The sequence below is a fragment of the Maylandia zebra genome, linkage group LG3 (assembly GCF_041146795.1).
Source record: "Maylandia zebra isolate NMK-2024a linkage group LG3, Mzebra_GT3a, whole genome shotgun sequence".
In the NCBI taxonomy this organism is placed as follows: domain Eukaryota; kingdom Metazoa; phylum Chordata; class Actinopteri; order Cichliformes; family Cichlidae; genus Maylandia; species Maylandia zebra.
Window position 1 is genome coordinate 62,033,664 of NC_135169.1, and position 26,786 is coordinate 62,060,449.

Here is a 26,786-nt window from a genome sequence, read left to right on the forward strand (position 1 = left end):
AGGCATGGGCTACAAAAAAGGAGGATGCTAAGACTGTCATTAAGTGTTTAATCAATCATTACATTCCCCGTCATGGGTTCCCCAAAAGAATTAGATCAGATAATGGAACCCATTTTAAAAATCAAGATTTGGCAAAAGTAGAAAAAATGTTGGGCGTCCAGCATAAATTTGGAACAGTCTATCTGTCATGGTCTACGGTGGGTGGCTGGAGTTTCCATTAGGCTCCTGAACTGACCTAGGATCCGCCCCTGGGCAGGGCCAACTCCAGCTCCTGCACACCTGGAGCCTATTGCAGGCTATCAAGCCAGAGGGATTTAAACCACACATCGATGTTCACTCACTGCCAGTTCGTCATCAACCCATGTTGGTAACAGGTCTTGTGTTTCAAATTCTCGCTGTGATTCATCTTACTAACAAAGACTCTTTTGTGCTACAGTTGCTGTACCCACCCTGGCTCACTCCACCTCCGGACTTGGAATACCTAGTGATCATTTTGGAAATCCCTCTGTGCCTCACCTGCCTGCCCTCCTGCCATCACACTCCATCTGGAGCCCCGGATCTCAGGTCAGCCTTTCCACGCCACTCAGCCTCCCCTGGATCTTCATCATCCCCCTCTCAAACACTCCAGGTCCCTAACTGCAAGTAAGAATTGCTGCTCTTATACTGGCCACTTCTGAGCTGCCTTCACTACCCGCCTAACTTCTATATCCTCTCCCCTCAGTGTGACTGTTCCCCACTCAGCTCCGTTCCACTTCTCAGGCCTCGTTCCCTCGCCCTAGCCACGTTCCCCTGGGCACGCCACACCAAGGCTCCACGTCTCGTCATTTTCTGTCTTTGCCACGTTTCCCTTTTTTTGTTCCCCTTGCACTTAACCGTAATAAACTATTAAATCATCTACTGTCTCCGCTCTGGGTTTCTGCACCTGAGTCCTATTCTGTACCGGCCATCTGTCGCCGTGACACTATCATCCTCAGTCTCAGGGAAAAGTAGAAAGAATGAAACTAAATTTGAAAAACAAATTGCCACTTCTAAAGAAAGTAGAAGGCGATCTGACTAGATGGAAATCTTTACCCATATCACTCATGGGAAGGGTCGCCACTATAAAAATGATGATCTTGCCAAAAATAAATTACTTATTTTTGATGATCCCTAACAAACCATCACAAGATTGGTTCAGATCTCTGGATTCATATATTTCCAAATTCCTTTGGAAAGATAAACCCCCACGTATCAGCTTAAAAACGCTACAAAGAACCAAGGATAGAGGAGGATTAGATCTGCCTAATTTTCACCAATACTTCTTAGCCAACAGGCTTCAGTTCATCTCAGAATGGTCAAAACATACCTTCTTAGATAAGCCCTGGCTAGATGTTGAACAGGCTCTATGCAATAATCTAGAGATTTCAGACCTACCATTTATTAGCTCAAACATCAAAAGACATGAATGCTTTAAAAGTATCAACATCAGCTTCTCTCTGACAGCATGGTGGGAGTTTCTAAAAATAACGGAGTCTTCACTAATCCCATGCAAACGTACACCTATCTGGAATAACCCTGACATATTACAAAACAATAATATGATTAATTTCCCAGAATGGAGTTGTAAAGGAATTAAATACTTAGAACATATATTAGAGGGAACAGAATTCATCCCATTTGACAGACTAGTTGCACAATATGGGATCAACAAGAAAAGATTTTTAGAATATCAACAAATTAAATCCATAATAAAAAAGAAATTCAACCTCAGTCAAATTGAATTACAAACACCACCAAGTGCGGCACATTTCCTTACTCTTAAATCCCCCAAATTATTATCTAAAATATACAGAACACTTTCTAAATTAGATGAATCAATATCACTTCCTATTGCAAAGTTGGAAGCAGATTTATCAGTCAGTTTAGACCAAAACTTCTGGTCTCAGGTATGCTTAAAAACCTTTAAATTAATTAAAAATCCCAGTCTGCAATTAATACAATACAAAATACTACATAGAGTGCACTATACAGGTCATTGGATGTTCAAGATGGGCTTTACATCTTCCAACAACTGCTCACACTGTCAAAGCAATACACCAGACAATTACATTCACGCTCTTTGGTTATGTCCACCAGTGCAGAAGTTTTGGCGCGAGATATGTGAAGACTTATCAAAGTGTCTGAAATGTAACATTCCAACTTCCCCTTTAGTGTGTTTGTTGGGCAGCTTAGATAATGTCACTTCAGAAAAGAATATAGCCCATATGGTTTTCACTGCCCTATGCATAGCCAAGAAAACTGTCCTCATGAACTGGAAAAATAAAAACAATCTTAATTCTAACCAATATAGAAATTATCTATTAGATTACATTAGTTTTGATACAGCCTCTGCCACCACATCAGATCAATTGCTCTGGGCTCCTTTGATCAGCTCCATCACCTAGTAGGGGTGGGGGGTCATAGTTTGGTCCCGCCTTCAATGTTGTGATTGGTGTGGGGGTAGGGACAGGCTTAGAGCGTCGGGGGGTTCCCCGGAGGCATCTTCCTTGGGGGGCTCAACCCGGGGTAGCGGTCATGTCTGGTTGGGGGCTCTTTTTTGACTATTTCCTCGTGGCTGCGTGCAGCGGGGCTAGGGGAGGGTCTGTGCTGATGGACGTGGGTTACTGACCTGGTAGCCTGTCTGCCCCTGGGTGGGTCCGGGATGGGCGTGAGGGTCTGGGGGCGCTCCGTCTCTGGGCCGGGGCCCTGGCAGGGCCTCGGGGCCTTGGGGCCTGGTTTGTGTGTTGCCGGGGTTGTGGGCGGGTGGGTGCATGGGGGCCCATCCCTGGCGCAGGGTGCCGCCGGTGTGCCGAGCCACCTGTGGGGCTCTTCAACCGGTGGGGGAGACTGTCACACCTTGCAGGAGCTTTCCTCTCCTCAGGAACTCTCTGCAGGAGGGGGAGATACAGGAGAGGTGGAGGAAGATCTCAGCCTGGGGGTCTATTGTCTCATGTAGTCTGGAAGATGAGTGGATGGTGGGGTGGGTGCAGTTTTCTCTGTGGTGGGTTTAGGTGGACTGTCCCGGGCTCTGTGGGGCTGGGGGGCGCTGCTGCGCTAGGCCCCGGTCTGGATGGGCCTGAGCCCCCTTTCCCTGGCGGGTCGCGGAGTATGGGAGTGCCTACTGGGGTCAGCGGGGGAGCTGGCCCCAGGGAGGGGTCACCTGCCCCTCCCTTCCTTCCCTCCCCATCTCCAGCTGCCTCCCTCTTCCCGCTCCACCACAACCACCCACACATGCAGGGCCTTGGAGTAGCGGTATGTCACCAGGGTCCAGAGGAGGCTACCCCCCCCCCCCCCCTGTCCCCTTCTGGCTGCCTCTGCCTCAATTTTATCCCACAACTTAGACATTCACATTACTCACACCCTCATTACACATACATATAGGATTTTGGGGATGGGCACGATACACGGAGTCCAAGTTACCATCAGCGTGTACACCTCACCCCTGGCATCGTTGCCCACCCCTCAATTTTAAATAGACGTAGACATTGAGGGCTAGCAGGAGGGACTATGCGCTTACCTGCTGCTCTCTGGCAGGTAGCTCCATGCCCTCCTGGGTTTTAATTGAGCGGGTGGAGGGAGGTTTGGAGTCTTCTCTCACCCCCGTTCTCTGCGGCCTGCTGGAGCGGGGGGGCTAGGAGGAGGAGTTGGCCATCTGACTGCGGTCTGGGGTGTGGGGCCTCCCTGCTGCTGCGGAGTCGGGGCGTTCTGCCTCTCCCCACCGCAGGGAAAATGGTAACACCACCTGGGTCTGGGTGCAGTTCCCCTCTCCAGGGGCAAGGGTACCTAGACCCGGTTAGTAGAGTACGCTTGGGGAGTGTGATTGTGTGTACAGCGTCTCTTCATGTCTGTCTCCACGTCGGTTGAGTGTGAAGTGCATATGAGAGCATGAGGGTGGGAATGGATGTTTGTGTCTGTGTGTGCCTGTATGTCTGTGTCTATATGTCAGGTTGGGTATCAGACGCCACCTCTCTGGGGACATCTCGGGCCCTCCAAGGTTTGGAGGCCTATCTCCACCCACCACCACTTCCCCTGCCGGTGGCGGACTCCCTCAGGTGTCGGTGCGTTGGTGGTTCTTTGTATCTGGGGGTGGGCGTCCAGGTACACACCGGCTCACTCCTTGGCGGCCGCTTATTGGGGCTCGCTCGGGCCACTTCGGAGGTGGGGTGCCCCCGGCCTCTCGGCCTGGGGCTCGGTCACTCAGGCACAGCTGGCTGCCGGCCGGAGCTCACGGGTGCGTCACTGCAACTCCCCCTGGCTTCTGCTCCGCGGCTGCTGAATGAGCCCTCATCTGGGACTCTCCTTAGCTCTTTCTGGGACAGTGGCGCGGCTGCCCCTCTGTGGGTCTTCCTTGGTCTCTTGTGTTCTGGGGGCCTCTGGATGTCTGGAGTTTTGATCTCCTCCATACCTGCTTGATACCATAGAGGACAGGGCTGTGGCTCCCCACACTCCCTAGCAGATCATTACATGGAGAAACCTTTGGAATGCAAGCATGCTGATCCACACAGGTATGCACACAGGTGTACACATGGGTATTCACAGATGCGGACTACAGCTTTCTTGGCTGCTGCCTCAAAGCACACTGTGCGCTATCTATCTTGCGTGCTGCACAATATCGTTTATTATTTAGTAACTATTGATATTTACTGCTAGCTAGTTTATTGTGATGGTGCTTTTTTTTTCTTATTATGTTGTTCTTTGTTGTTTGCTTTCTCCTCTGTTTTTTTTTCTCCATACAGGTGACCCAGGAGTTTTGTTTTTTTTATTTGTTTGTTTTTTTCTCTCTTCCCCCCCCCTTCTCACCGTCTCGTCTCCCCTTTGGTTTTCTTTCTTTCTCTCCCTCTCTTTCATTCTTTCCCCCTGTCCTATCCCACAGTCATGTCTGTCCCGTTTGTAGCAACTGAAAATAAAATAAATTCATAATTATAATAAAGGTCAATCAAATGGACCAATATGGCAAGGCCATGATGATCCACTTGGTAAAATAAATCCGCTTGGCATCTTTCTTGGCCTTAAGACAACAATTCTGATGGCTATAGATCCAAACGGGACAAAAAAAAAAGAAAAAAGAAAAAGAAAAACAAATTGGCAAAAATCTGCGCGCAAACAGGGCTAAATTGGGTCGCAGCCCTGCCGGTTGCTTTGAGGACCATAAGATGTTCTGTTAATCAATCCACAGGTTTTACACCATACGAGCTGCAAACCGGGAGACAGTTTCCGGCACCTTGGACGGTGGGCTCGGTTGAACGGGACAAAAAGGGGAACCGGTCCCATGCAGACTACTGGAACGAGTTAAAGGTGCTCGTGTCCAGTTTCACAAAACAGGCGGCTTGTAAAGGGCCCACAGGAGAAGGAGAGGTCCCGTACGCGAAGGCAGTGTGGCTGAGAGTAATCAAACGCAAGTGGAAGGAACCCCGCTGGATTGGTCCATATGAGGTGTCGGCTCGGACGGCGACAGCAGTCCAACTGAAGGGGAAAGGCGACACCTGGTATCACTGGACGCAGTGATACCAGGTGTCCACCAAGCCCTCGCAGCATGAGGGCTTGGTGGGGAAGGATCAATCTCCACCCAAAACAGGTGAAATTGAGAGGCAGAATAAACCCTCACACCTGTGCAACGGGCCGACCGGTGGTCTACCCGGAAGGTCGAAGAAAGAAGAGCAGCCTAGGAGGAGATCGCCGCGCCAACGAAAAGACCGACCCGGGAAACCAGTCTGAGCACGGAGGCCATGCCAGTCCGGCGTTGTTGGATACACCAATTACATCACGCGTGATCTATAGTGATTTAAAGCTGCGGGCAAGAGTGAAGCGCGAGGTCTCTGGTAAAAAGGATGAGTGTCTCAGCACATATGGTGGTTTAGAATTAGATTATGTCATTGGCTCCACAACTTCTTTTACGTTTGATCTGTGTGATGTTGTTAATTGCAGGGACGTCGGCAGTGCCTGGAGGGGATATAATGTGTGGGTCTGTTGGGATTATTCAGTGAGTACGCACTGCGAGAGGGGAAATCGTCCTTATGACAGCTGGTGCCGTAATTGGGACCAGGTAAGGGGTTACACTGGGCAAAATTGGGAACCGTTAGAATTAGGATCAGAAAATGAGCTTAAACTACAGAGGGATTTCAGCCCCTCTGGAAACGCGTTAACCTTATCATTGGGGAATTCGCATCGCAAACAATCTATGTATTTAATTTTGGGGGTGGAAACAGCGGGGGTTGATCCAAAAGGGTTAATTAAGGTTAATTTCCTAGAAAAAAACTAATCGCGTACCGTCAGGTAGAGAAGAAAGGACCACTCGCGTGATTTCCAGTCCCACCAGCTCTGTTGCATCTTTTACAGGGCAGGAGGGGAGCGGGTCGTCGGAAGCTACACCAGAAGAGCACGAACCAAGGGAGAGGCGAGTAGTGTCGGTGGACTACACCACCTTGAAACCTCAGGATTTGATTGAACGCGCTACCGGGTTCAGTGACAGTAACATCTGGCTGGACTGGATAGCCCAAAATGCTAGAGAACAAAAAGTGGCTAATTGTGTAGCTTGCGCTTCTGCAAGGCCGCGTTTATTTATAGAGCCTGCACCTCTGTATCCAGAGGATTCGTGGGGCTATAATTGTATGTTGCAAATAACTAGAGGAGCTGTGAATACGGGGAACTGCACTGTGTTGTCCAGTCTATTTCCCCCTATTGGCAAGCTCACGCAAGTAGGGCCGTTTATGCCCCGGAAAGATAATTATACGTGCTTTAAGTTTTCCACAGATAAAGTTAAATATCGGTTGGGGGAAATTGACCCCAGTTGGTGTTTGGTCACCCAGACGGGGAGGACCACCAACAATGTGAGTGATGCGGCCACCCTAATTGGGACTTGGGCTAGGAGCGGGCTGTATTACTATTGCGGGCACAGGACTCTACTGGTTCGTGTTCCTCTTGGGAGCGTGGGGACGTGCGCGATGGTGAGACTAGGAGCGCCATTTATGCTAATCGGAAATAAGGTAAAATCAATTCCCCCACACAATACGCGCACATTGGCAGCCAGGTGCAAAAGACACATTTTGAGGAAGAGAGGAATTCATGACACACACGCCTATGACCCTAGGATGAATTCCCCCACCTGGATCGACTCCATTGGAGTGCCCAGGGGGGTTCCAAATGAATTTAAACTTGTTGATCAAATAGCAGCCGGGTTTGAAAATATTCCAATAATTTCTGCTTTCTTTCCAGTGACCCCAAACAAGAATGTAGATAGGATTAACTATGTTCATTACAATGTGCTGAGGCTCTCTAACCTGACCAGAGACGGCATGGAGGGGTTGGCGGAGCAGGTGGGTCCGACCTCGTTAGTGGGAGTGCAGAATAGAATGGCCCTTGATATGTTGTTAGCGGAAAAAGGGGGCGTTTGTTCTATGTTTGGCGATCAGTGTTGCACCTTTATTCCAAATAATACTGCTCCAGATGGTTCGGTGACCAAGGCTCTGGAGGGCCTAAGGGACCTGTCTGAAAGTATGCATGATCACTCCGGTGTTGATAGTCCGTTGGAAGGCTGGCTGACCTCAGTGTTCGGACGGTGGAAGGGGGTTATCGCTTCGGTCATGTTTTATTTGTCTGTTGTGGTGGGTATTATGGTTATTTGTTGAGATGAGATCTGAGACTGTCTGCATACAGTGTCCATCTCCCACGTGTGACCATTAAAATCTTCGTTTGACTCAACCCGACCGGACCAGTGTTGTTATTGTGGGTTTTTCCTCTGGTGTCCATCCCCAATATTTTGAACTCGTAACAGAACTAAAAACAGATATAATTAACTTTGTCTTGGTAAAAAAGTCCAACATTACTTTTGTCAGTCTATGGAAACGATGTCTACACAGTGAAACGTTTCCTCTTTTAAACATTTCCTCTGGTTTCAAAGCACACACTTACAGTTCACTTCCTTTGTCCCTTCGCCCCCTTTAACGGGTGGAGCATATCCGGTCTGAACACTGTGTTTGGGCGATTGACATCACATAAAAATCATACAAACTATTACTAAAGCTAATCCTCCCATTACCCTTCATTACTTTGTGCTCACATTATAACCTCTGTCTAACAAGCTTTTAATGTTCTTTTCAATCTGAACAACACATTTTCTGAGAGGTTTCTCTGCTCTGTGCTTCTTTTGGGTGCCCCTCCTCTTGTTTCCTGGATTCTCACCAACCCCTTCGTGGTTTTGCTGTGGTTCTGGAATCTTCTCCTGTAAAGGACAGAAAAGGAAAACACCTGTCAGGCGTTGTGTGGAGGCGAGGAAGAAGGAACTGAAACGCAGGACTCGCAGGTAGGTGAAGACTGGTGAAGGTTTATTATAAGGAGTGGATGAACAGAGGGTGAACGGACACTGACTGGCTGGACAACTGAATGGCTGACTGAACTGAGGGAACACACGGGAAGGACAACATAACACCAACATCATCATCAATGACACGACAAAGAACTGGTGAAACCGAGGAACTTAAATACACAGGTTGAATGATGACAATGATTGGAAACAGGTGAGTACAGGGCTGAACATATTCTGACTAATGACACGGGAGACAAGCTGACACGGGCAAAAAACAGGAAGTGAGAACATTAATGTGGCGAACTAAACTGAACATGAACAAACTGAAATCACTGGGTCAACTACCCAGGAACCCTGACAGTACCCCCCCTCCCCCCCCCCCCTTCAAAGGCCGGCACCCGACGGCCGAAAGAAAAGAAAACCAGACCAGGGCGGGCGGAGGGGGCCCAGGACGGAGGGACGGAGTTCAAACAGAGACAGTTCAGGTGGGCGGCCACGTGGCCGAGCCCAAACAGTTCAGGTGGCCGGCAGTGACGCTGAAGTCGATCCGATGGGCGGCCGCGAGGAAGACGGCGGCGGCCACTGAGCCGGTCCGGTGGTCGACCACGCCGGCGACGAGGAGAAGGCGGCCGAGGAGCAGCTGTAGGACCAGGCGAAGCCGAAGCCAAAGCCGAGTCTGAGGCCGGACCAGGCGAAGCGGAGGCCGAAGCCGAGTCTGAGGCCGGACCAGGCAAAGCTGACGCCTCTGGCTGGAGACAGGCAGGGCCAGTGGGCGCGGATGCCTCTGGCTGAGGAGCGGCCGGGCCAGCGGGTGCGGAAACCCCTGGCTGAGGAGTGGCCGGGCCAGCGGGTGCGGAAACCCCTGGCTGAGGAGCGGCCGGGCCAGCGGGTGCGGAAACCCCTGGCTGAGAAGCAGGAGAGCTCACAGCTGGCTCTGGGTGCTGTGGCTGCAGGTCCGGGAACTGAACAGGATGGTGGACGGGCGACTGGACTACAGGGCACTGGGTGACAGACTGGACTACAGAAGAGTGAACGACAGACTGGACAGGCTGGAGGACGGGCAACTGGGGGACAGGAGCAGACTGCACTGACTGGACAGGGGACTGAGCTACAGGAGACTGGAGGACAGGAGGAGACTGAGCTATAGGTGACTGGACAGGAGCAGACTGAGCTACAGGTGACTGGACAGGAGCAGACTGGAGAGCAGGTGAGTGAACTGACGGGGCTGGAAGCTGAACAGCAGGTGAGTGAACTGATTGGACTGAGGAGACTAATGGATAAACAGAGGTCGGTGAGGCTAATGGCTGAGCTAAAGACTAAGCTAGTGAAGGGGACAAAACTGCAGCCTGGGCTAATAAAGCTGGTGCCTGAGCAGGGGACACCTCAGCTAGCCTAACCAGTGATACTGCGAGGGCGTGAAAAGCTGGATCAGGAGGTGGATGAAGGGGTGAAGTAGCAGGTGGACCGGTTAGCTCTTCCAAGCCACTAGGGAGGTCAGGCTGGGTTCCGGCTGCCCTCCTCCTGGGAGCTGGCACTGGTGTGGCTGTAGGCTGGGCCCTAGTCATCTGAGGAGGTGAAACGGCTGAAGAGGAAGGCCGAATCTGGGCCGCTGCGCTGGTAGGAAAAGGCTGAGTGATGGGTGTGGAAATAGTGACTGGGTGTGTGATACTGGAAGGTTTCTCTGGGATTATTCTGGTCCTCCTGCCACCACTATTTACAGTCTTTGACTGAACAGTTTTTGGGGGAGCAGAGCAGAAAAATTCATCCCAGTCTACATCGTCATCTAGGAGGGAAACTCCCCATGAATCGGAGATGAGTCCGTTATTTGTTTTGAGTGAGGAATCAGTCGAGGAGTGCGAAAAACAGTCACTGGAACTCACCACCGGGAGTTGTTGAAAATGGTCCATATTATGGCGGCGTGTGCGCCACTTTCTCCGGGAAGAGGAAGCGGCCGGGGTAAACAGCAGAGCCTCTGGCACGGTAGCCTCCGTTGAGCCGAGGTGGGAGGCGTAGCCGCTGTTCCGGTAGAGGTCCGAGTTTGCTGGGTTCCAATCGTGTCTTCGTGGCACAGGTCGTGTCATTCTGTCAGGCGTTGTGTGGAGGCGAGGAAGAAGGAACCCAAACGCAGGACTCGCAGGTAGGTGAAGACTGGTGAAGGTTTATTATAAGGAGTGGATGAACAGAGGGTGAACGGACACTGACTGGCTAGACAACTGAATGGCTGACTGAACTGAGGGAACACACGGGAAGGACAACATAACACCAACATCATCATCAATGACACGACAAAGAACTGGTGAAACCGAGGAACTTAAATACACAGGTTGAATGATGACAATGATTGGAAACAGGTGAGTACAGGGCTGAACATAATCTGACTAATGACACGGGAGACAAGCTGACACGGGGGAAAAAACAGGAAGTGAGAACATTAATGAGTGAACTAAACTGAACATGAACAAACTGAAATCACTGGGTCAACTACCCAGGAACCCTGACAACACCTCTCTCTGCTGTGCCTCAATAATCTAATATGTTCATCAATTCTTCTCCTGATTATTCAAAGTTGGTTCAAAACATCACATTCGGGACTCTCTAATCAAAAGGATTAGCCTAATTATTATTTCTGTGTGTAAGCGTGTTTGCATTCACCCCTAAGCACTCTAAGTCCTTTTCCACTCTAAGTCCTTTTCCTGAAGCTTTGTTCACGCTGAACAAAGCTTATGACCTTCACAAGACTGAGTGGCAACTCCTATCAGTGCAATTGCAATGTGTGTATGAAAAATGATTATAAGCGCTTATTCTAGTAAAAGAAATCATAAAGAAAACAAACATTTTCAACCAGTTAAGCTTAAGCATAAAAGCAGTTACTTATGCCTAAGTTTTACCGTAGCTAAATGATCAAACACACAAAAAGTCACACACTGATCATATAATCCATTGTTTCAAATCAGACCTAAAACTCCCCCTTTTGACACATCTTCATGTGTCAAACAAAAGCACAACTAGAAAATGAAAAGAAAAAGGTTAATCATATCATTTCTCAGAAAACCTCAGCGATTCTCCTCTCAAGTATATTTGCTCCGGGCCTGCAAACCTGTGTTTAAATAATAAAATCAGTTTAATTATCATGTTCGATCTTTTCAGCTCCTGGCTCCACCCAGAGCCTGCATCCCCAGAACGACCTAGAAACAAAACCTGTATATTAGCATCAACTTCACATTTAAAACTCAGTTTCCCCCCCTGTCCTTCCATCACTGTGATCCACGCTGTGCTATAAGAAACTAAACTTAAAACAGAACAGTTATCAGTCATGTGCTTCATAAAAAACTTGCGTGTGTTTTAGCTTGTCATGGTACTTCTTTTAATTTGACTTCATCAAATCGAACCAAAATAGGTTTGCTTTCTTTACTTTGCTCGTTTTCCTCCAGCACCACCTCGTATCACATGCCCTTTCCCTTGGACCAGTGTTTGTTATTCCATAACTGGATTTGGAATGTGACAAGTCCACCAATCCCCTATATAACTCCTACATTTTGCTTTGGTTCTATTTTCCTTCTATAAAATGTCATTGACTTCTACAGTGGCCTGCTTTGGTTAATGGTAACATCAGTAATATCAAACATTTTCTCCCCTTTAGCATTTGGCATTTTCCCAACAATATAATGTGACACCATCATCTAAACCCAGTCAATAAAACAACATTTTCTTAAAGCAAACATCAGCAACCCAAAATTAGCCACCCAAGGGTCGAGTCTGCAGTTCCACACTCTCATGTGAACCTTTCGGTCTCCCTCTCTCTCTTGTGCTCCTGCTCCTGCCAAAAGCAAAGCAAAGCAAAGGAAAGCATCCACCCTTTTCTTACCGGCGTCGTGAATTGTTTGCCAACATCTACTCATCCTAACGTTGGTTCAGTCTTTGTCTCAGTGTCAAGTCAGTCAACACTTTAGTCCACATGGTCAGTCCAGTCACAGTCCAGTCACACACATCATGCACACGCATTCACACTAGATCTTGCTGATAGTGGAGCCTCATGCGCAAAGCATCAGATTCTCCACCCTCATCAATATGAGCTCATTTATTTTTTCTTTCTTTTGTTTTTAGAAAAAGAGTTCTTTATGATCTTGGACTGGATTGACTCGCTGCAATCCTTTTAGACAGGAACTCGCAGGATCCCACAGGTGACCTTTTCCTCAGCCCATTGTAATCTGGAAAAGCTCACCTCATATTTGCTCTCACAAAAATGTTTTACAGCACTGTTAATTCAATCTTGCAGGCCTGCTTAGAACAAAAAAGGAGAAAAAGAGAGCTGATTATTAGCTCATCAGAGCACAAAACATCATCACCAAAGGGGGCGACACCTGACAGTTTTCTCTAAGTGCACTGTTACAGAAATAATGAGCCCCTCCTCGACATGTCCATGTGTAGTAAAACTCCCTCTATTGAAATAAGAAAACAAGCCAAACCTAACTGACAGAATGAACCCATCACTAAAACAACAACCCCAAAAATCTTCATCACAGAAAAGTTTTGCTTACTAATCTAACAATATGTTGTGGGAATTAGAACTTTCCGGGCCATAAAGCTTTTGCCGACTCTTGGCTTAACTAATACTTACATAGTCTGAAACCAGACTTAAAATCACTCTGTTCATTTTGCCCATATCATATTTCAGTGGTTGGCCTCAGGTTCTTCAGCTTCCTGACAGTCTGAAGTCAGCTGACAGAGTTTCACCTGCTAAATACACAGAAAATCTTGTTAAAAGCCGCACAGTTTGCCCAACAGTAATATTCCCATTAAGCCCTTTCTAAACACTTTATAACAATGTGTCATCACTAAATTATAAACTTCTTCTCCAAATCTGCACGACAGACTTTATTTAATTGTCCTGCGGCTGCTATCACATATTTTACCAAACAATTCTTCTCACACAGTCACAGATATATTTCTCTCAGTGCAAACTTCACTCATGTCTCAGACAGGAAACTTGAGTTTTTCTTTTTTCTTTTTTTTCTGTCCCCACTCATTCAACTAATTTGCATATTGAGTCATATCTCAATAAGCTGCCCTGACAAGAGAAATGCATATTGAAAACATTGCTGCATAATTCAATTATTATTCTTTTATTTTCATTTCTACAGTCGTCACTTCTTTTGAGATGAGATGAGATGAGATGAGATAGCCTTTATTTGTCAGTTGCAGGTCTTTTGCCCACAACCGAGATGACAGACCTTGCCGACTGTACATACAATACAAACATCACATTGGGGAGACAGGTCAGGCCAGGTAGCGAGGAAAAAAACATTGAAATGTTTAACACAAAAGGATAATACAGGAATGCACAGATATCAACACACCACAGCACAATAAACACAGACAAGCAAAATGGGAAAGTGTTCCAGTGTGTACATCTGATCTGGGACCGCTGCAATCTTTCGACTGCGCCTCCAGCTGACCCGATGTCCACATGAGAGGGGAGGTAAGCGTTGGAGGTGGCGTTGGATCCGGCATAGGGAGGGTGATGCGTCAGTGAGTGCTTATCAGTATCAGTATATGCATGTGTGAGCGTGTCCATAGTTCAGCTGAGACAGTGTCCTTCGCCCTGCCAGGCTAAGTAAACTCTTCCAGCCAACCCAGGTGGCCTTGTAGGGAATGGGAAGGAACAGACTCAACACAGTCGTTATCAGGGTGTTTTTGTTCGGCTCCAGCCATGAGCCCACAGCTGGCGCCGAAGGGGTAGTCGCATTATGATGGTAATTTTTCTTTTGCAACAACTCATGAGAATTTCAAGTTGTTCTTTAACACTCCGAAACTGGTCTCTCAATCTCCCGTTGGATAGCCGTGAGTTTCTCCATGATGTTATTTACCTTCAGTTCCGTGGTCTTGTCATTCTTTTGCTCACAGAGCAGATTCTGAGACCTCACGATCGCAGTCAGCTGTTCCAAGATGTAATCCAACTTCGGCTCAGAGGTGTTGTTCTGAGTATTCACTGCAGCCGTAAGCGCCTCCAAGCTCTTAACCATGCTGCACTCAATGAGCCCATTCTTAGAAGTCACGCCTTGGGGGGGTTTGAACAGCCGGTTCCGCTTTCTTAATTCTCCGATAAGCCAGGGCCAAGCCGCGTCCTCGATCGACAGTCCCGCCAGGCACACGATCCTCCATGTCTGCCACCCGTCCATCATGTATCCGGCAGGGAAAGTCCCTCCAAGGCACTTGGGCTCTCCCGAGCCCAGACTTCTCATTGAGAAAAGGATGTCAACAGCATTCAGAGACCAGTTGATCAAATCCATGATTCTCTTTTAGGTTTTAGAAACAGACTGAGAGAGAGTGTTCCAGGGAAAGTAATACAAAAAACATGAGACTAGACAAGGACATAAGAAATAAGCAGGAAAGATAAGGTAGAGGAGAGGAGAAAAAGTACGTCCGCCTCCTCTGAGAACCAAAGAGTAAAAACGAGATCTTTGCTCAATCAGCTGGAAACCACTTCTAATTCACTATTTTAAACCTGCTTTAAGCTTCTAATCACTGGTTGGTCCTCCCAGTCTCTTTTTCCTCTTCACAACAGTCACTCTATTGTCCTGCAGCTTCCTGAGTTATTCCTCAGCTTTAGCCTTTAATTGTGTTAAATCTACACCATTTAGCATTTATGTCATGTATTCACATTCATGAATGTGAGCATGTCTTCATTGCATGTATGTTGTGTATTCATATTAATATTGAGTGTAAGCTGGTCTTCGTTGCCTCGATGTGTTTTTATAATCAGATTTAATTCCTGCATCTTTGCGCTGAACTGTGGATTCAAACTGTCTCACTTCTGATTCTCTCCAAAAGTAATTTCACATGTGACAATTTCTACATGTGTGTTTTCTATTTTTCTATTCATTTATGTATTATTAGTTTATTTATTTCTTTATCTCTTTCTTTTTTTTTCTTCTTTACCTTTCTGTTGCAATGCTCTGGATGTTTCTAAACCCCACAAATTCAGCCTCAATGTTCAACCCAATTTTCCTATGCTGTCACTTTAACACGTCCAGCCTTCACCTCTCACCGGTCCTCGTCCCCTCTTCTCTCAACTTCCTGTGTGGCCTCCCAAATCAAACACAGGCCCAAATCAGCTGTTTCTTCTTCTCTGTTCATTCTCTCTTCCTCTTTTCAGTCTTTTCTTTCACCCATCCAGTGGTTTCACACAGTCATGTCACTGGTACACTTTCCAGCTTGTAATTCAGAGCGCATGTTTCCATCAACATACATGCTGCTGGACCCTTCAGTGTTTTAGGTCAGTTGCACTGTCTTTTTGCTTGCTGTTAATTCTTCAAGTCCACGGTGTTGTTCTGTCTGTCTTCTCTCTTCATCAGGAGATTAACTGCCCTTTAAGCTTCTTCTCAGGATAAGGACAGGATGAGAGGTGAAGCTGTGAAATTTTAAACCAAAGCCTGTTTTCATCCCAATTCTGTTAATCTATCATTTCTCTGCTGTATTCTTCCAGGAGGTTGAGCAAGTCCGTGGGCACCTGTATTAACACACTAAGACATTTATTTAATATCGTTTTCATTACTATTACTTAGCACTTTCATTCTCTAATTCCTCTGTTTTCATTTTGAAACGTCTCTCACAAGCTCACAAGCTATATTCAGACTTCCTGCTTCACTTCCTGCCAGACACACACACACACACACTCTTCACTTTACTGGATTTTCATCCGTTTCTACAGCCTAATCGAGCTCTTATTTTATGTTCACACTCTATATACCCTCTGTAACTCTACTAATTTTAATATAAAAAGAATGCACCCTCAGCACACACACACACACACACACACACACACACACACACATATACTAAGCTCTTTGCATTTGCAAACATTAACCAAATGACATCCTTCACATCAAAATCCTCAGCGTGGTTAGCAGAATTCTTGCACACTTGCAGCAATACACAATAATCAGACAACTCAAGTACACACAGACACAAACACCATGATCCCTACAGGGGTTTTCTGGCATCCAACGCCCGGGTCCAACCCTTATGCCCCCTTCTGCTGATACCAGACTTTTCTTACACATTTTGACAAATTTAAAAGCCTCTAAGCCCAGGTCCAACCTTGCTGGTCAATCAACCCGCTTCGGGAATGCCGTCACCGATAACGGTCACATTTCTAGGCCCTATATCAATTTAAAAGCGCTCCCCGCAGCTTGACCGGAAGCTCCACTTAACCAGCGTCTCCATATTTAACTGGCACCTGAAGCTTTACTTAAAGCTTTACCTGTCACCCGCATTGAAATGGTCACGCCTGAGCCAAGCTCTTCACTCAAACAGCGCAGAAAAGAAGTGATCCTCGACCACTTGGTTATTAATGAGAGTTCGAATCCCTGCGGGAACCACCCGGGCTAACTGAACGTCGCCCGGCCTGACTGTGCATCCACGATCAGCAGTCGTTGCCACACGCTGAACACTGCGCTCCTAGGAGTCCAACCCCAGTCCTAGATCAATTTAAATACATTTAGAAGCACCACTGTGGACTGTAATCGCCAGTTTATTTATCTGATGCTCGGGTCCAACCCTATAATCAATTTGGGAATTAAATCCCTTAACCAAATGTCCTAATCTAATCTCTTTTCTTGGCTGACGTAACACAATTGACACACATAACACATCAACTTTAAAATTCACCCCAGCATTAACAACAATAAGTTTTCATCAAATATTCCCCAGACTTTACTTTTTATTGATCACAAATTACCCAAAATCACCATGGACATGTCACCCGAAATCTACTTAACAGATTTTATAATTTACTTTAATTTCACCACTACTGAGCCAATTTAATGGTGAACATCATCAGCTCAGCAAACAGATAATTTAGAATTCATCCAATGTGGGGGCTGCGGGCCCCGGTCCGGATGGGCCTGGGCCCCCTTGCTCTGGTGGGTTCCAGAGTGTGGGGGTGCCTACTGAGGTCAGCGGGGGAGCTCGCCCCAGGGAGGCGCCGCTTGCCCCTCCCTTTCTTCCCTCCCCATCCTCAGCTGCCTCCCTATTCCTGCTCTACCACACCCACCCACACACGCAGGGCTTGGGGTGCAGGTATGTCACCAGGGTGCAAGGGAGGCACTCCCCCTCTGTCCCCTTCTGGCCGCCTGTGCCTCAATTTTATTCTGCAACCTAGACATCCACATTACTCACACTCTCACATAACACATACATATAGGGCCTTGGGGGTGGGCACGTTTTACAGCATCCAGAGGATGGTCGGTGTACTCCAACCCACCTCTGGCGCTGGTGCCCTACCCTCAATTTTAAATGCATTTAGACACTAAGGGTTTTCGGGAGGAGCCGTGCTGCTCTCTGAGAGGAAGCTAGTACCATGCTCTCCTGAGTTTTAAATGCACTACATATGAGCGGGCATAGGGAGGTTTAAGGTCTTCACTCACCCCGGTTCTGTTAGCCGTCAGGGCTGGGGGGGCTGGGAGGAGGTGCTGGCCATCAGACTGGGGCCTGGGATGCGGGGCCTCCCTGCTACTGCAGATAAGGAGGTGGTCCGCTTGCCTCCGCCCCAGAGAGAAGGGTTACATCTCCTGGGTCTACGTGCGGCTTGCCCCTCTGAGGGCGGGGGTACCTGGACCTGGGATATAGAGTATATTTGGGGAGTGCGACTGTCTGTGCAGTGTCTATTTGTGTCTGTCTACAAGTTGGGTGAGTGCCGAGTATTTGGTTGTGCATATGGGGTGGGAATGCACGTCTGTGTCCGCGTGTGCCTGTTCGTCTGTGTCTATATGTCAGGTTGGGTCTTAGACTCAACCTCTCTGGGTACATCTCAGGCCCTCTAAAGTACGGAGGCCTATCTCCCCTCACCACACTCCCTGCCGGTGGCTGATGCCCTCAGACGTTGGTGTGTTGGTGGTCCTTGTCGTCTGGGGCTGGGCGCTCATGTATGTACCAGCTCACTCCTGGTGGCCGATTGGCGGGGCCGGGCGCCTGTGGCCCGGCTTGGCTCCTTCCGGGGGGTGGGATGCCCTCAGGCCTCTGGCCTCTGGGCCTGAAGCTCGGTCCTCTCTGGCACAGCTGGCTGCCGGCAGAGCCCGCGGGCACGCCACTGCAACCCCCTCTGGCCTCTGCTCCATAGCTGCTGGGTGACCTCTTGTTTGGGGCTCTACTCAGCTCTTCCCAAGAGGGTGGCACGGTTCCCCCCCCTTTGGTGGTCCTCCTCGGGTCCTTGTACTCTGGGGCCTCTGGATATCTGGGGCCTGGATCTCCTCCATACCTGCTTCATACCCTGGTGGACGGGGCTATGGCTCCCCACACTCCCTAGCAGATCGTTACATGGAGAAACTTTTGGAATACAAGCATGCTGATCCACACAGGTATGCACACAGGTGTACACACGGGTGTTCACAGATGCGGACTACAGCTTTCTTGGCTGCTGCCTCAAAGCACACTGTGCGCTGTCTATCTTGCGTGCTGCACAATATCGTTTATTATTTAGTATCTACTGTTATCTACTGCTAGCTAGTTTATTGTGATGGTGCTGTTTTTTTTATTATGTTGCTCTTTGTTGTTTGCTTTCTCTTCTGTTTTTTTTCTCCATACAGGTGACCCAGGTGTTTTGTTTGTTTTTCTTTCTTTCTTCCCCCCTTTCTCACCGTCTCTTCTCCCATTTGGTTTTCTTTCTCTCCCTCTCTTTCATTCATTCTTTCTCCCTGTCCTATCCCCCAGTCATGTCTGTCCCGTTTGTAGCAACCGAAAATAAAATAAATTCATAATTATAATAAAGGTCAATCAAATGGACCAATATGGCAAGGCCATTATGATCCACTTGGTAAAATAAATCCGCTTGGCATCTTTCTTGGCCTTAAGACAACAATTCTGATGGCTAAAGATCCAAACGGGACACAAAAAAAAAAAAAAAAAAAAAAAAGAATTCATCCAATGTGCACAATTGGCTTTTTTCTTTGAACAGGCTGTGCCTACCTTTAAATCTTTTTAGACCGGTCTCCTGTTCACCTCATATCAGATCCCACCTTAAGCCAAATTTGTCCTCTCAGCCGCAAAAGAATCCGGGTCACTAGCACCAAGTATTAAATTCCGTTCTTTTTCTTTTGGCGACAGAGAAAGACTTCAGACTCAGAGTGGTCAAGTTCAAAAAATGATCTTTTTACATTTCCGGAAACGGAGAACTGCAGACACGAGCACGTACCCCAGTTCTAAAAGCATTGCCAGGCAAAATACGTATACATAGTTCTGCTATAGGTCACACACACAGTTTCCATCAAAACAACTCCTGCTCTGACTAATGTGTGTGTGTTACTTAGTTCTGCTTTTTCTGTCTGGTTTCCTGTATTTTATTAATATGCCTCTGCAGCTCTGCACTAAACTTCCTGTTTCTTAACTTCCCCTTACTAAAGCCTCTGTTGCTAGGCAACCTTTCACCCTCTGACCTAGTTCTTTCTCACATCTGGGCTTGGTTTATAAAGGCCTCTCTTATTAAAATACATAAAACAATCTAATCAGAAAATAAGCACTAAGAATATATATTTATCTTGTAACATTGTTTAAGTTAATGAACAATTGTGTTGAAAACCAGATTACAATATCAATCAAGATAATTATAATTATAGTTTTTGCTGTAATTAAACAGTCATGCGGAAATGTGGCAACCACAGAACTTTAGAGGCCTTTTGTTCAATTATGTGTGGACTGTTTCTTTAGTCTCATACACAAATTGTTCTCAGTGTCTATGAGACTGATGAAATATCCATGTGTGCTGAAAGAGACTGTGCTGGTCTGACGCCCTCAACCAAGGTATTGTGGGTAATGAAAGAGTAGATAGGTTGGCTAAAGCAGCTGTTAAAAAAGTAGACATAGATGTGGAGATACCATTGTTGAAATCTGAGGGAAAAGAATAGTTTGGACACAAAGTAAGAACTTCTGGAGAATGGCATGGGATAATGGAAGAAAAGGGAGACATGAGGTACAAAACATAATAGAAGTTAAGAGGAGTAGTGGGTTAAATAGGCAGCAGGAGAATACAAACAGGTCATTGCTTTCTAAATGGTTCTCTTTTTATGATGGGGAAACATCCGACTGGGTTATGTGATGGTGTAATGCTATGGAGACGGTTGAACATGTGGTTATTAGTTGCAGGAAGTATAGAAGTCAAAGGAGAGTGTTGAGGGTGGGAACTGGTGGTGAAATGGAACTTACATTTGAAAAAGTGGTTAATCAGTTAAGTCATGATGAGGTGAAAGGAGTGGTTTTTCGTTTTTGAGAAATACTGATCTCATCAAGAGGATCTGAGGATCTGGAAGAGAAGTAAGAGTAAAAGCCAGGAGATGGCAGTAGTGCAACATCTTTGGATGCAAGCTGCTGTTAAAAATGACAGAAGAAGAAGTTTTCTTGATCATTCCTCAGCTCGTCTGTGGCTGTGTTTCAATTCAGGGTCTGCACGCTTGAAGTACGCATTTTAAGTGTGATTACGTCACCGCCACGCGACGACGGCTGTCCCAATTCGAAGTGTACTTCAAATGCATACTCCAAATGCGCCGTCGATTTCCCCAAATATCAAGCGTGGTCCGGTGCACGTTTCGTGGTCCCAATAGACTCCTTAGTGATAGATTCAAAATAGAAACGGGTAATTGTGCATTTTGTGAAACAGAAGAGGAGGATTTGGATCATCTATTCTTTTTGTGCAATTTTATACAAATATTTTGGTTGGATTTTCATACCTGGCTTTATTCCAGTGGGATTCAAATTACCCCATTTACCCTAAATATGATAATGTTTGGAGTGTTTTTGAAAGAAAAGAAAGCTAATTATGGTGTTAATGTGTTTTTAATCTTGTGCAAGCATTTTATACATAAATGTCGTTTTTTTAAGACTAAACCAACACTAGCTTACTGGAAAAATGACTTAAACCTGTTGGTTAAATCTTTGACTTTAGTTAAGAAGAAAAAGGCTGCTTCTTTTATTTCCTTTATGGAAGATTTTGATTTAGTGAGTTAATAATTTGTTGAATTATGTGACCCCATCTTTGTATTTTATTTTCACTATGCATGAAAGTTCCTAATATGTAAGAAAGGTCTATTCTCTGAATCTGTAATATATGGTGCATTTTGTTTATATGTTTATATTACTAATAAAAAAAATAATATATATATATATAAAAAAAAAAAAAAACGTTTCGTGGTCCCATATATCCCACAATTCATAGCGTGGCGGTGTGTGTGGATAATTTTGCTGCAAAATACGGCAGAAGGGAGCGGCCGGAGAGTGAACTGTCAAAAGTAAGTACTGAATATGATGTCACTTATTTATGTGTGAGTTTTTAATAATGAAGAACATTACAACATTACTGTTGGCCACATGTCGGCAAAGTTATGTGACATTAGTGATGTTTGTACTTTCAGCGTTAACTTGGTTTTAAAGCCTCTACACACACACATATATATATATATATATATATATATATATTACATCATAATAATCTGACAATACTATAATATTGGCCATATTATATTTACATTACCACAGTGAGTTGACTTTAGTCTCATGAACAACATTAACTAATTGTTATTTACTAACTAATCTTGAAATGACTGTTCAGCACAGAAATGAAGCCCAACAATCATGTTTTACACGCCTGTGATCTCAGCCTCAGATACTCAACTAATCAAAGTGATGTCATGACGAAAATGAATGACAAGCAAAACATTTTTCTCCTTCATTTCTGTCACACAAAGCTGTATGTAACGTTTCACGCAGTTAGTATCATGGTTGCTAGGCAACCTGAACAGCGCGACGAAGGCTAGACCGTCCCATTTCACAAGCCTCTCACTTCCGCACTTCTCGTACTTATAGTACGCACCGTACGTAGTACGCGTAGTGCGTGTACTTCAAGCGTGCAGACCCTGAATTGGGACACAGCTTGAGTGAAGCTGAGTGTGTAAAGAGGCTCCTGCTGTTAGAGAAACACTCTGACTGTTTAACAGAGTCAGACATGTTCAGACTGAATTTCAGTCAGAAACTCAGCATCACATTGATGAAGCTGCAGATTAATTGTGGTTAATTTCTGATTAATTTCTTTGCTACCAGCTGAAATTTAAATGTAATTTAAAAGAAGGATTCAAGGTTATTGGGTTCTTTGAACCCAAAGATTTCACATGAACGTATATGAATTGTATGATATGTCTCTTGTATTTTTCCATCCATCCGTTCGCTTCCACATATCGTTTTCAGGGTCGTGGGCGGTGCTGGAGCTGTCATCTTCTTCTTCTATTTTTCTATGATCATATTTTGATGTTGATTGTGATTGGTTTTATTTGTTTCTTCAGTGGTTGTAGTGTTTTAATATTTAGACTTTTTTCCATTATTGTAATTGTGTATAAAGTTTGATTTGAATGAAATTTACACTCAAATGCTTTCAGTGTTGCTGTGTTAAGTGTTTGCAAGTCTAACGTTTGTATGGAAGACTGGTGGGGGAGGCTGTTACATCTTGCAGGAGGTCTCCTCTCTCCAGGAACTAACTCTGCAGGTGGGGGAGATAAAGGAGAGGTGGAGGAAGAACTCAGCCTGGGTGTCTATGTCTTGTGTAGTCTGGAGGATAAGTGGATGACGGGGTGGGTGCAGTTTTCTCTGTGGTGGGATCGGGTGGGCCGTCCTGGACTCTGTGGGGAAGGGCGGCACTGCTGAACTGGGCCCCAGTCCGGATGGGCCTGGGCCCCCTTTGCCCCTCCCTTCCTTCCCTCCCCATCTCCAGCTGCCTCCCTCTTCCCGCTCCACCACAATCACCCACACATGCAGGGCCTTGGGGTAAAGGTATGTCACCAGGGTGCAGGGGAGGCATCCCCCCCTCTGTCCCCTTCTGGCTGCCTGTGCCTCAATTTTATCCCAACACTTAGACATTCACATTACTCACACTCTCATAACACATACATATAGGACCTTGGGGGTGGGCACGCTATATGGCATCCAGAAGACCATCAGGGTGTACGACCTCACCCCTGGTGCCGTTGCCCACCTCTCAATTTTAAATCCACGTAGACATTGAGGGCTAGCAGGAGGGACTATGTGCTTACCTGCTGCTGAGTAATTGCATATGAGAGCATGAGGGTGGGAATGGATGTTTGTATCTGTGTGTGCCTGTATGTCTGTGTCTATATGTCAGGTTGGGTATCAGACGTCACCTCTCTGGGGACATCTCAGGCCCTCCATAGTGTGGAGGCCTATCTCCCCCCACTACTCCCCCTGCCAGTGTCAGATGCCCTCAGACATCGGTGCATTGGTGGTTCTTTGTGTCCAGGGATGGGCGTCCAGGTACGCAGCGGCTCACTCCTGGTGGCTGCTTGTGGGGGCCTGGAGCCTGGGGCTCGCTCGGACTCCTTCGGGGGTGGGGTGCCCTCGGCCTCTCAGCCTGGGGCTCGGTCACTCTGGCACAGCTGGCTGCCGACCGGAGCTCATGGGCACGTCACTGCAACTCCCCTTGGCTTCTGCTCCGCAGCTGCTGAGTGACCCCTCCTCTAGGACTCTCCTCAACTCTTTCTGGGACAGTGGCGCGGCTGCCCCTCTGTTGGTCTTCCTTGGTCTCTTGTGTTCTGGGGGCCTCTGGGTGTCTGGAGTTTTGATCTCCTCCATACCTGCTTCATGCCCTGGAGGACAGGGCTGTGGCCCCCCCACACCCTCTAGCAGATCATTACATGAAGGAACCTTTTAAAAACAAGCGCGCTCATGCTCACAGGTGTACACACGGGTGCTCACACACACAAACTACACCCTTTTTTGCTGCTACCTCAAAGCACACTGTGCGCTGTCGATCTTACGTGCTGCATAATAATGTTTAATATTTAGTATTTACTGTTATCTTCACATAGATCATCGCGATGATGTTGTTTATTATATTGCTCTCTTTTTCTTTACTTGTTTTCAATTTTTTCTTTCTCAACAGGTGATCCAGGTGATTGATATGTGGATTTTTTGTCTGTTTGTTTTGTTGGTTTTTGTTTTTTGCCCTTTATCACCGTTCCTCTTCCCCGCTGTTTTTCTTCCCCTCTTTCTCCCGTTTCTTTTACCCAGTCAAATCTGTCCCGTATTCAGCAAGTGAAAATAAAATAAAATAAACAATAAAAGCAAAGGTGAATCAAATAGACCAATAGGCTGGGATGGTCCATTTGGCAAGAGAACCAAACAGGACAGGCAAGGGGAAGAAAAAAAGATTATGGAGATTGCCTCAAAAAACATAAATAAATAGTAAATTTTCTAACAAAAAAAAAAAAGGAATTCAGTGTAATTGAATAATGAGCTGGGGGGGGGGGGGGGCACAGCGACAACCTCCTACCAGACCAGTGGAAGTGGAAGCTTCAATGAAGAAAGATTCCTGCTCCCAGCTGTTCATTGGCTCGGCATCAGTGATGTGTCGGTCACAAGCGAAATGGCTCTTAGAGCTGAATCTTTGACGTGAACGACGCGCGCCGGCTCCTTATCGCGAGCCGGCTCCTTATCGCGAGCCGTGGGGTTTTTTGTTGGTTTTTTTCCTCCTTTCTCTCACCCTCTCTCTCGCACTTTTTTTCCTGCTTCACTCCGCATGCGAGCCTTGTGCTTTGGGCTGGGAAGAGAGGGGAGGGGCGGTAGTTACACTCGCAGTAGCACAGGAACAGAGCGGGAGGGAGAGAGAGAGAAAGGGAACCAGGGACAACAACGTCACATTAGAAAGGTATAGTAATCATCCACAACTATTTTCAGTTGCAGACGATAAAGGATTTATTCATGCAGGCCCATATGACAGAGAATGTGAATCAGTGTGACTAAGTGGAGCTTGTGAGAGTGAGTGGATTGAAGAAAGTGAGGGACTCAGATGTGTCAGTTGGTTTGTCTTTGTTTTTGAGTGTGGAGGAGAGTTACATTGGGTTGGTTTTAAAGCTAAGTGAAGAATATTCTGAATTTCAATTCAATTTTATTTATATAGCATCAAATCACAACAACAGTCCCCTCAAGGCGCTTTATATTGTACAGTTTAATTTCCAAAACTTGCATATGATCTTCAGTTTGCAGCTGGACTATCACATAGCAGCTGGAGCAGTCTCAAATGGAGGCCAATCCACTGCTGCCACCTGTGGCCAAGTGCCATAGCCTACTACTAGATGAACTTGTGACACACATCTGCAGTAGAGGCTGAGTGGCTGCTCTTACACCTGGAGCATCCAAATCGACCCACAAACACGTTGAAAGATGCAATGCCATCAATGTGGATTGTCAGGACTGAGAGACCTCTTCCCTCTGACCCCTCCCCAAACCCTCAAACCCTCCTACCCACCTCGACATACAAACTCTGTGTGGCTTCACGTGTTCTGTTGATGTTTACATGATCGAAATAACTTGAACACAAACAAACAAAGAGGAAGACGCACCGGAAAGAAACAACTACAAGTCCCAGCATCCTCTGTGTTTAGGGAGCAGAAGTGGAAGTGAAAGTATTGAGCCTCCGTTCAGAGCAGCAGGAGGAGGAAGGTGGAGCTGAGGCAGGTGAGTGTTAACATGAGTATGTTTCTTCTTATGACATAAAATAATTCCACGCTGTTCGTGTCTGTGGGTGAAATGTGAGGCCGGTCGGCTCCTCTGAGCGCTGGTTTCCTGTAAGTAGAGAGGAAGTGAGTTTAGCTGAGCCTCCGTGTGAGAGAGCAGGAGGAGAGTGAGAGCTGTGCTGAGGCAGGGTGAGTGTTAACACCGCTCTGACATTACTGTGTCTCTGTGGCGGGAACAACAGGCTCCGTCAGTGGAGGCAAAAATAATCAGACTTTGGTTTTTCAAAGGAAACAACTTTATGTCGGAAGTTCCCGCACGCTCATTGGATAACGATGTGTCAATCTCAAGCTATTAGCCAATGAGCGTGCGGATTCACAGAAAGACCCGCCTTTATCACGGGACTTTAAAAACTACAATGGCGACAGAAACCCCGTGAGTGGAGTTCAGGGTGACGTTATGAAACTGTGACGTTTGAGCCACTTCCTGTTCTCAGTCCCAGCGTCCTGATCACCGAGGTTTCTGTTGCTCTGATATCTGATATTGATTATATTGGTAAACAGGCTGTAGCATAAACATCAGGTCTGTTCTGAAAACTGGCTTTATTTTTTCAAAGTAAGGGAATATCTGTGGTCTGATACCGCGGGCTCATGGGCTAAGGACTTGGATTGACAAGTCAAGCGCAGATGATTGTGTTGTTTCTTATAAAGGCTTGTGTATGTGTGCCTTCCTGTGTGTGTCCTTGTGTCAGTGGAACTGAATCAGTGTGTTAGAGAAAGTGCTCCTCTGCTGTGCCGTCATCGTGTGGATGCTTCTTTTAAAGTTGGAACTCATGTTTTTATGATCTGCTTCATTTCATTGAACCTTTATTTCTAACCATGAAGTCCCTTTGAGGTTACAGCCTCCTGGTTAGGTTTAGGCTGTTATTGTGCTTCAGGCTGAAATATGAGGAGTAAGGAGT

At 46.5% G+C, this 26,786-nt stretch overlaps 2 protein-coding genes and 1 long non-coding RNA gene across 6 annotated transcripts in view; 2 read left to right on the forward strand and 1 right to left on the reverse strand.

The window, feature by feature from the left end:
- LOC112432493 (NACHT, LRR and PYD domains-containing protein 12-like) overlaps positions 1–26,786 on the reverse strand; it is a 773,783-nt gene that overhangs the window by 182,015 nt on the left and 564,982 nt on the right. The window lies entirely within an intron of this gene.
- The window catches only part of LOC143416885 (protein NLRC3-like), a 127,189-nt gene that overhangs the window by 29,403 nt on the left and 71,000 nt on the right, over positions 1–26,786 (forward strand). The gene's annotated exons all lie outside the window — the stretch shown is intronic.
- On the forward strand, positions 259–890 carry LOC143416896 (uncharacterized). The gene is made up of 3 exons (XR_013097143.1): positions 259–363; positions 437–642; positions 722–890. It is a non-coding gene; the product is annotated as an uncharacterized LOC143416896 (long non-coding RNA).